We start from the raw sequence: 15749 nt of genomic DNA on the forward strand, positions 1-15749 counted from the left end.
AACCAGGAAGTATGATCACATTAGTCCTGTGCTCAGGTCTCTGCATTGGCTCCCTGTACCTCAAAGAATAGACTTCAAAGCAGCTCTGCTTGTGTACAAGTCTCTCCATGGCCGAGCACCACAGTATATCTCTGACATGTTAGTGCCATATGAACCATCTCGTACTCTGAGGACCTCAGGGACCGGCCTCCTGTTGATTCCCAGAGTCAGAACTAAACAAGGGGAATCAGCGTTTCAATATTCTACAGCTAAAATCTGGAACAGCCTCCCTGAAGGCGTAAGACAGGCCTCTTCTGTGTTCATGTTCAAATCTAGACTTAAAACATTTCTGTTTAGCCGTGTATATGACTGAAAGGTCCTATCTGCACTTTTCCTTCATTTCATTCCTTTCTTTTTAAACAATTTTCAATTTTTTTCTTTTCTTTTAAAGTAAATTTTACGTTGATTATTTCTATGATGTATTGTGATTTTAATGCATTTTCTGTTTTGTGAAGCACCTTGAATTACTTTGTGTACGAATTGTGCTATACAAATAAACTTACCTTGCCTTGCCTTGCCTTCTTCCTTTGCAGTATCCAGACACCCCTTTGCCAACTGATATTTCAGTAATCTGTGCTTTTGTTGTCCATCTATTTGAGAACCACTGATTTCAAGTACAAAGCATCGAATCCAGCCGAGCTGCAGTCCATTGCTACGTGAGAAGTCAAACAGCCTCATCTACGAATCTCCTTGGTCCTTCCATTCGCCTGCTCCTTGATGGCCTTCTGAAGGTCTGGCCCTCCGAAAAGGTTACTTCTCTCTTACCATTGGTGCGTATATTATTTTGGTGTTAAGATTACGTGCAGGTTCCATATTTCCCTGTCGATTCTCTGTTGGAATCTGTGCTTCTGATGGCTTTCTATGCTGCGATGAATACAGAATAGAACCTTCTCTTTAAACTCACAACTTGATTTCACTTTCTCAGATTTGTTCTTTGAAAGCACCTTTATTCCCTTTATGTCAAACATTCTAAAAACTGATCAGTTCTGCTAAGTTATTTATGTATTCATTGCCAAGACTAATACTGCTTTTGTCTTTACCTATGCATCGCTTCCTGAGCTTGTGACCCCTCCTCCCTGGTCAGCAATTCAGTTTCTGGCGGATGAAAATAAAACCTTGACAAAGTTGGCTGGCTTCCAAGTTCCCTGCAGATCGTTGCCCCCACACTCCTTGAATTGGTGCCGCAACGACGACTGCACTCCACGTACCTATTTCTGCACTGGAAGTGATGGGGCGGTGGACCTCCTCTGCGTTCCAAAGAGACGTCAGACTTAAATCAAACAATATGTTGGTAGCAGAAAGGAAATCATTTCTTGGAATATTGTTGTTTGAATGCTATATTTTCCCAGGTGGAAACTTCATTTCATGGCTACAGAACTACAGAGACCCAGATGCTGGAACCCGGAATGAGACACAGAGTTCAGATGTTTTGGCGAGAGGAAAAGGGATTTAATGAGGTAGCAGGACAGGTAAGGCACAGTTCCTGGAGGTCCAGAGGAAAAACTGCAGCCCGTGACGTCACTGGTGGATGTATTCGTAGAGTCCGGAGTCGGCAGCGTGGATCCGTTTCGTGAGGGTGGTAGCTCGGCAGAGGCTCGTGGTGAAGTCGGAGGGAACAGACCAGATGAGGATTCCAGAGTGCGGCAGGTTCGGGCGACCACTCGTGGCTGAGGTTTCCTGGAGACAGGTAAAACAACGTTCATTAACTTGCTGGCTAGTAACTAGGAAGCAAAACGTGAATTTGACGTGAGGGCCAATATGCACCATCAGGGGCAACGGACTGGCGTTGAATGATGATCCTGGAGCTCCTTATGAAGGCAGGTGAGGCGATGAGGTAAGTGGTCGTAGCTGGGATGAATCAGGAACCAAGCGGAGAGGAGAGCGGAGGAGTCTGACAGAGGCACCATGACACCTCAAATTTAGGACATTCTTAAGCTTGTATTATAGTATGCATAAGGAGCTTGAATTTGGATGTTACTTAAGCTCGTATTAGAATGCCAGCTGGAAGCATCAAATTTAATGCCGTTAAGCTGGTATCTTAGTATTTCAGATGAAAGTGTCGAATTATGGATGTTACTTCAACTCGTATCATGGTATGCCATTGGAAGTGTCAGATTTTGGATGTTAAGCTTCGTGTTGTATTACAGGTTTGGTTCATGGTGGTTTAAATTTATATTTCCCTAGAGCGTCTTTGCGGATATCGGCTCCATGTTCAATTTGCCTGGCTCTTTTTCTCTTCTACCTAGATAGTGTGTTCCCTTCGTGGCGCTGTACTCGAAAGGGAGCGGCCCAACGGTCAATGGTGCCCGAGATCTTTGTCATATGTATCTGAACGGAGCCTTATGCCAAGCTAAAAGAAATATGGAATAAATCTTCTTTACTACAAGAGTTGTCTGACTGAGATGAAAAAAGAATCATCCAGAGATGAGAACATTTCTGAAACAAACTGGTTGTTTGGAATTCATTTTGAAATTGAATGTTTGGAAAAATACAAAAAACTTTGATTTTCATCTACATGCTTGACATGTTGGCTTCGACTAATAATGGGAAAGAAAGACAAAAAAAGGATAGAAACATTTACTTTAAATTATAAATGCTTCCCACAGAATAAAGTCCTGAAATTTAGTTTTAATGCAGCTGCCTTGCCTCTGTTTTTAATGTTCAAACATTTAAACAAGTGAAAATAAAATAAAGACACAGCCCGAAATGAATCTCAGCAGGCTATTCAGCGTTTATAACTTCTATTTTAGTTTAAATAACATTGTGATATCTATTTCCTATACTTTCCGACTTCTTGCAGATTCCATTAATAAATGGAGGTTTATAAATGGAGTTCTGTGTTTCCTCTTGGTGCTTCTGGAAAAAGAGAAATCATCTCCTATTCATCAAGGGTTTCCCCTATAGAAAGACCTATCTCTTCATGGTCTGCCTGATGTTTGAGTCTCATTTCCAAAATAGCATATAAAGGAACAAATCTGTCTAAAAAAGTAAAAAACAAAATCACATTGTCTGACATTGTCACATCTCATCCAGTATCTTTCATGTTATCCCCGTTTCAGGGGGCATCAGCCTCTCCGCTCTTTTGTTCTCCCTGTTTTGTCTAAATAGATCATGACCATTTATTCCATCATTTAGTTCTTTAAGTAGCCAGGTTTCTGACACCACCATGAGTTCATCTCACCCTAGTGATTTCCGTCCAGTTGCCCTCACTTCTCATGTGATGAAGGTGCTGGAGAGGCTGGTGTTGGCTCAATTGAGACCGTTGGTGAGCTCTTCTCTGTACCCCCTGCAGTTTGCCTTCCGACCGCGCCTGGGGGTGGATAATGCTGGATGATGCTGTCATCCATCTGCTGCAGCGAGCTCATTCACACCTGGATGGTGGTGGATGCATGGTGAGAATCACCTTCTTTAATTTCTCCAGTACTTTTAACACCATCCAGCCTTCTTTACTGGGTGATAAGCTGTGGCTGATTGGTGCTGGTGCGTCCACTGTCTCCTAAATCACTGACTACCTGACAGACAGGCCACAGTTTGTCCGAATGGGCGGCGTCCTGTCTGACGTGGTGCTGAGTGGTGTGGGAGCCCCACAGGGCACTGTGCTCTCTCCATTCTTTTTCACCTTGTACACCTCAGATTTTCAGCACAATTCAGAGTTATGCCACTGACAGAAATTCTCTGATGACTCTGTGGTTGTGGGGTGTATAAGTGGTGGACGGGAGGAAGAGGACAGGAGGCTGATGGACAGATTTGTGGAGTGGGCTAGAATCACCTTCTGCTCAACGTGGACAAGACCAGGGAGATGGTGATTGACTACAGAAGGAAGGGGACAGTCTGGCAGCCTCTCTGCATCCTAGGGATAGGAGGTGGTGGATGAGTACAAATACCTGGGAGTGACTATCGACAGCATACTGAGCTGGAGGAGCCACAGTACTGCTGTGTACAAAGAGGCCTCAGCAGGGAAGCTAAGGTCCTTTAACATGTGCAGCAAGATGCTGGAGATCTTCTACCAGTCTGTGGTGGCCAGCACCTTGTTCTCCTCTGTGGTCTGCTGGGGAAGCAGCATTGCAGTCAGTGACACCAACAGACTGAAGAAGCTGATGAGGAAGGCGGGTTCTGTCATCGGCTGCAAACTGGAATCATTTGAAGCATTGATGGAGAGGAGGTCACTGAACAAGATCTTATGCATTAGGTTCTCACACAGATATCTTTCCGGATCAGTTACATTTCTTTCATATTGAACAAAATGCTGGACTTTAATAAGATTAAAAGTTTAAAAGTTCCTCTACTTTAACTTTTTTCTATTTATTCTTCAATTGTATTTTAGTCTTCAGATTAGTGAAGCACCAAACAAATGAAAGAAAAAAGTACAAATAAATAAACGTTTGGATTTCATCTACTATCCAAATCTATCATTTTCGCATCCTTTTTGGCTTGGTCTGGATTTTCATTTTGTTTTATCATCACTTTATAGTTCCTTTTTTTTAACTTGTCCTGTCTAACAGCTGAGTAGACAGATTGTGGTTCTTCTGACACACAAGGTATGTCTCTGTATAAACACCTACATTATAAACACCAATATCCCTCCCTCCTTTTCCTAAAAATAAGAGAGCGATATTGGAGACAGGGGGAAAAGGAGAGTTAAGGTTATCTGGAGGATGATTATAGAGGTGGTGGTGGGGGGGGGGTATAATCATTAAGCATCAAGAAGCTGGAGGATTATCATCATTACTGTCTGGTGTGAATGTTAGCCAAAAGGGGCGGGGCCTGTCCACACATTATCAAAAGTTACAAAAATACCTTGTGGCCCCAAAAGTCTTCTCATACAATCATGTCAATATGTTCACAACACAACTACAGTTCACACACATATGTGCATACAAACACATGTAAAGCATTTCATTCTGTCACACATACTATTGTGCAAAGGTGAGATAGCACCTGTGCTAGAGTGAGTGTTTATGTTCTGCTGAGGTGGATGATGGAATGTAAAAAAAAGAGGGGGAGTGCCCAGACGTCCCCACACCAAGACCCCCGCCAAAGTGTTAGAGGTAGCCAGGGCCCCCGACACCGGCGTGATATATCTGATAATCTGTATAATCTGTATAATCTGCCCGCCGAACAGTCGAGCCAGACACACTCAGACCAGGGAACAGCAGGACTGCCGCAAGGGCCCCCTGCACCAAAGAGCAGGGAGGTACAGGAGCATGGAGATTGCGAGCCCCAGCCCAGCCAGGAGGACAGCCCTCCGCCCCGCCAGGGAGCCCAGCATTGGACCCCACCCCGAAAAGACCCCCCAGTCCCAGATGAGCAGCTCACCACCACCTGGGAGTTCCGGGTACCCCCCCCCCCCCCCCAACCCCAACCCCAGGCACGAACCAGGGCCCCCAGGGGAGACCCGCCCCATGTTCCAGGCAACCACCTGCTCTCCCCGTGGGAGGTTGGGGCCACCCACCTGCGCCCATGAGGAGGGCACCTACAAGAGATGGGAGTCCCTGGGTAGTGTAATAAACATTGTCCGACCAGACTCACTCACAGTTGGATTTTTGGAGGGGGCCAGCACTCAAGGGAAGGGACCAACCCCCAGGCTCAGGTTTGATATGATCCCCGGTTCATGCTCCTCTGGCACAACACCTGTGCTCAGAGGCAGTGAAACAATATGACTTAATAGGTTGATTTGGCTTATTTTAAGAACTAATTGTAAACAACAAACAACATAAAAAAAAATCACACAGATTTATTAAACCCGTTGCAGAAATGATGAAATGCATAGGTAAAAACAAAACAAAAACAAAGACACACTTAAGTCACATTTGCTTTATTAAATATAGTGATCATTAACTAAAGTCAAGTAGAGCTGGATTTATTGTTTAAGAAATATCGTGAAGAAACAATTTATATGATCCCACCCCTACTGAGTTAAGTAAAGGATAATGGCCAACGAAGTATGCATTATCAGAAATTAATGCATGACGTGGAAGCCTGAACCATCTGACGCAAAGCTGATATTGCATACTTCGAAGGCCATCAACCCGCTTATACCATGGTTACAATACTAAAGCTAACTGATGGAGTTTAGAGAAGCTAATATTTAAAACATAAACTGAATGTGAACTAAAGAAATGTGCTTTTTGTATCAGAATTACAACATTAAGGTCAAAATAAATATGATTCACAAAAAACGCTACAGATCTTTTATTCCAGCAATATGTCCAACAAAGTTTATGATACCAGTTCTTCGTGAGCATGCGCAGAAAAATTTTACAGTGTATGAAAAAACAAGCTTTATATATAAAAAAACAACATAGTTTCAAAGATTCCTATATATCACCGTAAATAAAATACCAAACTATTAACATGCTGAAGTCAATCGTGTCATGAGTCTTGAAAAGTATAAATGCCGCTCAGAAGTTTGTCGTAGTTATCACGGACAGTCACCAGCCAATCTTAGCGTGAACTAGACCGCATGTCTGTGTTATGGCTGCGATACATTTGACTTGATTGCTGATCGCTATGAAGTATAAACCGGCCTTTACTCGTGTTTCACCAAGAACGGCAGTTCTTAAGGGCCGTGTTCATGCAGATCTTTGCTGGTTCCTTCTGAGTTTATAGGTCTGGTTCTGCTGTAATGTAAGACAGTTTTTATCAAATCTCTGAATTTAAGAAATGCATAAAAATGTGATCAAATGTGTTCCTTTCCTCTCTTTTTGCTGCTCTTTTATTATTAGTCAAATAAACTTGACACTAAAATCAACACAATGATTTATTGAGATAGAATGCACATTTTGGAAATACATTTTCAATTTTGACCAAAATATGGGGCTGCAAGGTGTTGTAGTGCTTAGCACTCACACCTTATGGCAAGAAGGCCCTGGTTCTGTTCACAGCTGGGTCCTTTCTGTGTGGGCTTTCTCTGGGAGCTCTAATTTCCTCCCTCAGTTCAAAAACATGCTTGTTAGGTTAATTGGTCTCTCTAAATTGCCTCTTGGTGTGTGATTGTGTGCCCCTGCAACAGACTGGCAACATGTTTAGACTGTACCACACCTTCGCCCAACAGTAGCTAGGTAGGTTCCTGCTGAATAGATATACTTTCTTTTCTGTATTATCATTCTAACTGCCTTTTTTAAGAGAGCTTTTTCAAATCTGTCTGTCCGATACAAATACATTTGCTGTATTGGGGTTTCCCATGTGCCATCTGGAGAAAAGAAGAAAGAAGATCACCTCACCAGACAGTAAAAAGTGTCTGGAATGCAAACTGATTAAAACTAACCCTCCTGTGGCTACAGCGAGAAGATTAAAATAAAGATTACACTGATAAATACTAACCTTGAATCCCTTAGATCTTTCATTCGTCATGTAACCTGTGCAACCCAATTCGTAAGAAAGCTTGGAGGTTGGACAGACATCCTTAGAGCTGCCTGGAGCAGAGGTGTCCAACGATTGTCTGTTCCAGCTCTCCTCACCAGAAATCGTACTGGGCTCATGTCTGTATTTTTTTAAATGACAGGAGTTTTCAGAAATAACTTTGAAAACTCTGGTTTTCCCCAAAAGGGCAAAATGAATTCAGTGAGTTGGTTTTATAATAACAATAATAATAATAATAATGATAATAATAAGGGATTGGATTTATCTGTGCTTTTCCAGACGCTCAAAGTGAACGACCCTGGGAGTATTTTGGGCGGGCAGCTCAAGCAGTGTGTTTACCTGGTTACTCCGGTAGGCGGTTCAGTCTAATCAACTCACCTGTTCAGCATCATACTTAAGTCCAAATGCTGTCCAATCCTCTTCTTTCATTTCCACGAGCTCTGCGTTCGTCAACGGTCGGGAGATGTCTGGGCCTTCTTGAAAGCCGTGATTACCGGAATCTCTATAGTGAGCGTACCATGCTGTCCTCTTACTGTGTTTTTTGGGTTTTTTTTGTGTTGAGGCTTTTCTGAGGCTCTTCCTGGTTCTCTGCTCAGCCCGGTCATCAGTGATGTCACGCCCCTAAGGACCCTGGGAATTGCAGGTCTATCTTGAATGTAATGATGTGCACCTGGTTCGGTTTCTGCTGTGTGGCTCTGCGTTGTCCGGGTAGCGTTTTAGGGATTATGGGATCTTTTCTGTAGTTATGAGGTCTGACGGTCCTCACCTGGACGGGTTCAGCCGCTCATGCTGGCTGAATTTGTTGTGGCTTTTGGCGTATTTCTGTTACTGTGTTATTTAGGAGCCGGATGTGAATCTTGGCCATCATTTGATGCTGGCTCTGTTATGGTGGCTCTCTGTTTTGTTTCTTTTCTGTTAAAGCTGCTGTGTAGATTCAATAGTTTAACCAGCGTTTGGATTGGTCCTTCATTGGACCTGTCTCTCAACTGTGGACTTTTTACTTGTCATTGGTCTCTTTATGCAGCATCTGTAGCTCCTTATCTCATTTTGATTCGCTGGTCCAGAAACAGCGATCATCGTGTCGTCACCACCACATGCATTTTGTTCTGCTCCACCCTTCCTCCCTTGGGGCCAGCAAGTGTGTGGACAGTCACCCCCCTCTGTGTTCCCCAGAGAGTCCAGCCCTAGTCTTCGGGGAACTAACATCAGCCCCATTGTGAATGAGTCAGCTTTGTACGCGGCCTCGTCTTCTCAACCTAACCGTTATTTTCTCTCTCTGGTTGTTTCAGGGGTTTCTGGCTGGTTTGTGGGGGGCTATGTGATTTCATATCAGCCTCTAAGGGTGGCCTCTCGGAAGTATTCAGTTTTGACGTGACTTATATTAGACCTGTCGGCTCCTCGCAGTTCATCCATTCTTGGCTTCAGCAGCCTAATTCCTCATGAGCCTTTCTGTTTCATTTGTTTGTTTTTGCCTTCGGCTGACCATGGCATCTCCATGATTAATTCCACTGGACGCAATGCATGGCTGGGGAAGGTGGATATCGTAGATGTTCTTACTGTTCTGCCTCTCCATCCCTCCCAGTGACGTCTTCTTGGCGTTAGGTGGAGCTCAAAGTGTTATTTATCAGTTTACCTTTCAGAAAAAAAAAAGAAGGGATTCTTGTCGCTGTTGGGTCACCTGAATTTTGCTATATGCATTATTCCCCACGGTCATCTGTTCATCTTGTTTTCTCGTTCTAGGTAGTTCAGTCCCGGACCTCCGTGTTCCTGTTGTTCTAGATGTTTCTCTGTCTTGCGTTTCTGGTCTCTCCTTCTCGATGCTTGGATTGGTGTTTCAGTGTGGCGATGACTGATTTAGGTCTTCGGTCTCCCTCCATTTGTTTTCTAAAGCTGCGCCCTCCGTTGGTTTGTGGGGGAATTTTATGAAGACTGCCTTGTGAATGTTCGGCCGCCAGAAATTTAGGACGTTGAACCCAAATCCACAGCTCTAATGGTCCATTAATGGAACATAGTTTTCTGAGAGAATTCAGCCGTGGAGATTATTACAAATGTTGTTTCAAGAAGTGCAATGATAAATATTCGAATGCATCATCGGTTGACTTGGTTTAGTGTTTAAATAGCTTTACACTACATGCAAATTTTAACCCTGGCCGTAGAAACAATATCACTCTCTAGCTTCAGTTAGAAGAGTTACATTTTGTGTCCGCAAGCCAATCCTCAATCTGCCCTGCTTCAAGCAGATTTCAATTTCAATTTCATTTTTTTCAATTTCAATTTTATTTGTATAGCCATCACAACAACAGTCGTCTCGATGGTCTTCGAAGTAAAACATGAACTCAAAAGGATCACATCCCTGCCCTTAGACCCCCCTGCGCGGTAAGGAAAAACTCCCAAAAAAACGGATTCCGGAAAAAACGAAGAAACCTCAGGGGTGCCCACATGAAGGAGGGATCCTCCCCCAGGACGGACAGGCGATTTACCAGAATTCTTAGAGAAGAATTAACTTATCTAAATCTACAACTACATATATATAAAGTCCAGCAGACGAGCTTCATCCAGCCGTGGTTGTGGGGACAGTCAAAGGCGCGAGTCGAGCCGGAGACAGGAACCACAGCCAGGTGTAGGAGCAGGAGCAGAGACGAGGTACTCGGTCAGGTACAGAGCAGAGACGAGCCAGAGATGAGCCAGAGGCAGGATCCACAGCCAGGTGTAGGAGCAGGAGCAAAGGCGAGGTAGACGGTCAGCAACGGGAGCACGGATGAGCCAATAGGAGTCTGGAAGCACTCCCACTCCCCAGGAGGGGAGAGGAAAAGAGGGACAATACATGAATCGCACTGCACCAAACAGAGGCATGGAGAACTAAATGATGAATAATGATCAAGAATGGAGAAGAGAGGAAAGGTAGAAGTGGAAGAGAAAAGAGGACAGAACCTCGGAGCACCATAGTTACCCCAGCTTCAACTTCTAGCAGCCTTTTAAAACAAATAGTTACTATTAAGTTTAATTTAAACAAATTAACATTAAGTTAAATAATCTCTGAAAACTAACTAGTCTGACAATAAGCCTGTCCAAAGAGGAATGTTTTCCTTCTAACTTTGAATGTAGAAACTGAGTCGGCCTCTCTTACATGAGCTGGGAGTTTATTCCATAAGACAGGGGCTTGGTGGCTAAACGCTCTACCTCCAACCGTACTTTTACTAATTCTAGGAACCACAAGCAGTCCTGCATTTTGTGAGCGAAGTGTTCTGATTGGGTGGTAAGGCACTATGAGGTCCTTAATATAGGACGGGGCCATTCCATGTAAGGCCTTATAGGTTAACAGGAGGATCTTGAACTTGATTCTGGAATCAACTGGGAGCCAATGGAGCGAAACCAACACAGGAGTGATGTGAACTCTTCTGCTGGTTCCAGCTAACAATCTAGCTGCTGCGTTCTGAACAAGCTGGAGACTTCTTAAGGAACTCTTAGGACACGCTGCCAACAAAGAGTTACAGTAATCCAGCCTCGACGTAACAAATGCATGGATGAGTTTTTCAGCATCACTCTTAGAAAGTATATTGCTGATCTTAGCAATATTCCGCAGGTGAAAAAAGGCAGTTCTACACGCCTGAGATATGTGAGCCTTAAATGATAAATCCTGGTCAAATAAAACCCCAAGGTTTCTAACTGTGGAATTGGGGACTATACTTATGCCATCCAGGGAGACTATCTGAGCAGACAGAGCATCTCTGAGGTTTTTAGGACCTAGTATAATGACCTCAGTTTTTTCTGAGTTCCAGAGGAGGTAATTAATTGTCATCCAGGTCTTGATGTCTCTGATGCAGGCGTTCAGTTTCTCTATCTGGTCATTCTGGTCAGGCTTCATGGATAAATACAACTGCGTATCGTCGGCATAACAATGAAAATTAATGCTGTGTTTCCTGATTATGTTTCCTAGGGGTAGCATATAAAGCGTAAACAGGATCGGTCCCAAGACTGAGCCCTGTGGGACTCCATAGTTGACTCGAGTGCACTGAGAGGAATGGCCATTTACATTAACGAACTGATACCTATCAGACAGATAGGATTTAAACCACTGGAGAGCAGATCCTCTGATCCCTATGTCCTGCTCTAATCTATGGAGTAAAATACTGTGGTCGATAGTGTCAAAGGCTGCACTGAGATCCAACAGGACCAGAATAGAAAGTAGTCCCTTTTCTGAGGCCAATAACAAGTCATTACAGACTCTAACTAGTGCAGTTTCCGTACTGTGGTGGGGTCTAAACCCCGACTGAAAGTCTTCAAAGTGGCTGTTGTCCTGTAGGTGGCAGTAAAGCTGCTTAACTACAACTCTTTCTAGGATTTTAGAAATAAAGGGCAGGTTTGATATCGGTCTATAGTTGGCCAAGATGCTAGGATCCAAACTGGGCTTTTTCAGAAGAGGTTTAACAACTGCATATTTAAAATACTGTGGCACGTAACCCGTTTCCAGAGAGGAATTTATCATTGTTAATATGGGATCATTAATTAGGGGAAAAGTTTCTTTAAAAAGTCTAGTGAGAATTGGGTCTAACAGACACGTTGAGGATTTGGAGGACGTAATAATTGATGTTATTTCCGCTTGATCCACAATAGTGAAGCAGTCTAATGTTACAGAGATTTCTATGGATGCCTCCATTTCTACCGCTTTAGCCTGTTCTGGGCTGATAGTAGGAATAACTTGATTTAACTTATGTCTAATATTTGAGATTTTACTATCAAAAAATGTAAGAAGATCATCAGAGCTGAGAGAAACAGGAACATGTGGTTCTACTGAGCTCTGACAGCGAGTTAATTTAGCAATAGTGCTAAAAAGAAATCTTGGGTTGTTTCCATTCTCTGATAGTAAGGTTGAATAGTACTGGCTTCTAGCTCTACGCAGAGCTTTTTTATAATTTAATAGGCTATGTTTCCAGATATCCAGAGACTGCTCTGAACCGAAGCGGCGCCATTATCTTTCCAACTTACGGGTTTCTTGTTTAAGAGAACGAGTTTCAGCGTTAAACCACGGTGCTACTCGGTTTTGTCTGACGAACTTAGGTTTCAAGGGGGCAACAACATCGAGTGTACTCCTGAGGGCTTGTAAGGCATCATTAACAAAGTGGTCATTTATACTAGGACTGATGCTATGGGAGCTGGACTCAGAGTATTTTCTCAGAATATCACTAAGTACTGGCTGAACTGTGTGTTTAAACTCAGACACAGAACGGTCAGTTAAGGTTCTTCTAAGCTGTTTCTTATTCACTGGGGCAGAAGGATGTTCCAGTGTAAACTGGAAGGTAATCATAAAGTGATCAGAAATGATGGGGTTAAGAGGAAGGACACTCAGCTGGCTGATCTCTATACCATGGGTTAGAACAAGGTCCAGGGTGTGCTTATGACAGTGAGTGGGTTCATTCACACTTTGGGTGAAACCAACATCATCTAATAAAGCTGCAAAAGCCTTTCCTAGGCAGTCACTGGGGTCATCAACATGAATATTAAAATCCCCTAATATTATAGTTTGATCAGAATCTAAGGCAATAGTCGATAGGAAGTCGGAAAACTCAGTTAAAAATTCTGAATATGGGCCAGGGGGGCGATAAATAATTATGAGTAAAACAGGTTTTCGAGTTTTCCTGTTTGGGTGATTTATAGACAATATAATGCTTTCAAATGAATTATAAGCATTTTTAACTTTAGGGCTGAGAGATGACACTCGATTAAGAGCAACTCTGTTTAGAGACTTGTTGTACTCTGCCTCTAAATGCATGAGGTTCAGCTCAGCTAAAATACTGTCAAAACCTACGATCCCTCATGGATCTCATTGTTCTTTATTTGAAGTATCCAGACACCCCTTTGCCAACTGATATTTCAGTAGTCTGTGCTTTTGTTGTCCACCTATTTGAGAACCGTTTATTTCAAGTACAAAGCCTCAAATCCAGTCGAGCTGCAGTCCATTGCTATGTGAGAAGTCAAACAGCCTCATCTACGAATCTCCTTGGTCCTTGGATACCCTTCCATTCGCCTGCTCCTCGATGGCCTTCTGAAGGTGTGTCCCTCCGGAAATGACAAAAGGTTACTTTGCTCTTAGCATTGGTGCATATATAATTTTGGTGTTAAGATTACTTGCAGGTTCCATATTTCACTGTCGATTCTCTGTTGGAATCTGTGCTTCTGATGCCTTTTTATGGTGCGGTGAAAATACAAATAGAACCCTCTCTTTAAACTCACAATTTGATATCACTTTCTCAGATTTGTTCTTTGAAAGCACCTTCATTCCCTTTATCTCAAACATTCTAAAAACTAATCAGTTCTGCTAAATTATGTATATTTTCATTGCCAAGACTAATACTGCTTTTGTCTTTACCTATGCATCGCTTCCTGAGCCTGCGACCCCTCCTCCCTGGTCATCACTTTCGTTTCTTGCGGATGAAAAAAAACGCTTGACAAAGTTGGCTGGCTTCCTAATTACCTGCAGATTGTTGCCCCTGCACTCCTTGAATTGGTGCCGAAACGACGACTGCACTCCACGTACCTATTTCTGCACTGGAAGTGATGGGGCGGTGGACCTCTTCCGCGTTCCAACAAGACCTCAGACTTAAATCAACCAATGATAGCAGCAGAAAGGAAATAATTTCTTGGATTATGGATGTTTGAATACTATATTTTGCCAGGTGGAAGACTCGAATATAGGACGTTCTTAAACTCGTATTATGCATAAGGAGCTTGAATTTGGATGTTACTTAAGCTCGTATTAGTATGCCAGATGGAAGCATCAAATTTATATCCGTTAAGCTCGTATCTTAGTATTTTAGATGAAAGCGTCGAATTATGGATGTTACTTAAACTTGTATCATGGTATGCCAGTAGAAGCGTCAGATTTTGGATGTTAAGCTTTGTGTCGTCTTACAGGTTTGGTTCATGTTGGTTTAAATTTATAGTTCCCTACAGCGTCTTTGCGGATATTGGCTCCATGTTCAATTTGCCTGGCTCTTTTTCTCTTCTACCTAGATAGTGTGTTCCCTTCGTGGTGCTGTACTTGAATGGGAGCGGCCGAACAGTCAAAGGTGACAGGTCACACAGCAGTTTCACTAGATAGTGTGTTCCCTTCATGGCGCTGTACTCGAATGGGAGCGACCCAACGGTCAATGGCGCCGGGTCACACATAGCAGTCATATTTGTAAGTCTGTTTGAATATGGAATGCCTCCGAAACACACTTCATCTGACTTAAACATACATAATACTGATCTTAACATTCACTTTCTCTTCAAACTCTTGCTGATCTCCTTTTTGGTTTTGGGGGGTAGTTTAATACCCAAAGTTTTCTATGGAGATCTTTGTTGTATGTATCTGAATGGAGCCTTATGCCAAGCTAAAAGAAATATGGAATAAATCTTCTTTACTACAAGAGTTGTCTGACTGAGATGAAAAAAGAATGATCCAGAGATGAGAACATTTCTGAAACAAACTGGTTGTTTGGAATTCATTTTGAAATTGAATGTTTAGAAAAATACAAAAAACTTTGATTTTCATCTACACGCTTGACATGTTGGCTTCGACTAATAATGGGAAAAAATAGCGACTCGTCGCATTTCGGCAGACACTCGGCAGAATTGCAGGTTACTCCCCTAGGGCGGGTCTGTTAATTAACCCACCTGCTTAGCGTCCTATTTAAGTCAGGTGTACAATTGTTCATTCTCTCTTACCTTCAGCGCTCATTCTTTGCCGGTCTCAGTGCCCGCGGGTCTCCGTCTCTTTCGGCGTCTTACTGTGTTCCCACCGTTCTTCGGATGGATGATCCCCGTTTTTTATGATGTGGGGTTTTCGTTTCGCCGCGTCTGCTCTGCTTGCAGTGATCCGCGGGCGGCTGTCGGCGCACAGCGCGTTCGTTTCGCCGCGGTCGCGTGCATCTGCAGGGGGTGTGCTTTCCGCGATGTTCGGGATGTCCGTGGCCCCCGATCAGGAGCAGTCCGGGTCTTCTCGTCTGCCGTGGTCAGCCGACTTTCTGCGGTGAGCAGCAATCAGTCCTTTCCCGTGTAGTTTTCTAAGGCTGCGTTTTTCTTCCTGTTTACTTCGGTGACGTCACGCCCTAAGGACCCTGGGAATTGTAGTTTTTTCTCCGGGTCCTTCTTGATGCACTTCTGATTCCTTTTCTGCTGCGTAGTTCTGCGTCGTCCGGTTGTTTTTTTTTTTTTGTTTGTTTTTTTTTTTCAGGGGTTGTGGGGTCCTTTCTGTGGTTGTGAAGGCTGGCAGTCCTCGTTTGGACGGGTCCTCATGCTGGCTGAATTTATTGTGGCTTTTAGCATTTGTTTTCTGTTGCTGTTTTGTTCTTTGGGAGCTGTGTGTG

At 43.3% G+C, this 15749-nt stretch overlaps 1 long non-coding RNA gene across 1 annotated transcript; it reads left to right on the forward strand.

The window, feature by feature from the left end:
* The first annotated feature begins 1586 nt into the window (after window positions 1-1586).
* On the forward strand, window positions 1587-3884 carry LOC144992392 (uncharacterized). The gene is made up of 4 exons (XR_013656296.1): window positions 1587-1726; window positions 1810-1873; window positions 3332-3431; window positions 3746-3884. It is a non-coding gene; the product is annotated as an uncharacterized LOC144992392 (long non-coding RNA).
* The last annotated feature ends 11865 nt before the right edge of the window (window positions 3885-15749 follow it).

Source organism: Oryzias latipes, chromosome 6 (assembly GCF_053564925.1).
Source record: "Oryzias latipes strain Hd-rR chromosome 6, Olatipes_Hd-rR_3.1".
NCBI lineage: Eukaryota > Metazoa > Chordata > Actinopteri > Beloniformes > Adrianichthyidae > Oryzias > Oryzias latipes.